Raw genomic sequence first — 387 nt, forward strand, 5'->3', positions numbered from 1 at the left:
AGAGAGAGAGAGAGAGAGAGGGGGGGGGGGAGAAAAAGAGAGCGCTGACAGAAACGCTATAGGCACCCGCGGCATTGCGAGAGAGCGTGGCGAGCGCGAAGAGATCCCCCTTGAACCCCTACACCGCTCCATCTCTTCCTTCTTCCTCCCCCTCTCTCTTTTACCCTCTCAGACTCTCGGCCCCAGCCCCGAGAGGGGGGGGGGGGACCACAGCCCCACTTGGACCACTCGGCCGCAGGGCAGACGGCGTTCAAACTTGTTAGAGAGTTGGTCCGCAGCCATCAGATACGCTCCGGTGTAGGACCATGAATGTACCCCCACCATGAATGTACCCCCAAAGGAAGGGGGTACATTCATGGCACCATGAATGTACCCCCCAGCTGATGC

At 59.9% G+C, this 387-nt stretch overlaps 1 protein-coding gene across 2 annotated transcripts in view; it reads right to left on the reverse strand.

Moving 5' to 3' along the window:
- Window positions 1-387, reverse strand: part of LOC127750359 (potassium channel subfamily T member 1-like) — a 162,524-nt gene that overhangs the window by 28,130 nt on the left and 134,007 nt on the right. The window lies entirely within an intron of this gene.

This window comes from Frankliniella occidentalis, unplaced genomic scaffold, assembly GCF_000697945.3.
Source record: "Frankliniella occidentalis isolate FOCC.00 unplaced genomic scaffold, Focc_3.1 Scaffold177, whole genome shotgun sequence".
Lineage (NCBI taxonomy): Eukaryota > Metazoa > Arthropoda > Insecta > Thysanoptera > Thripidae > Frankliniella > Frankliniella occidentalis.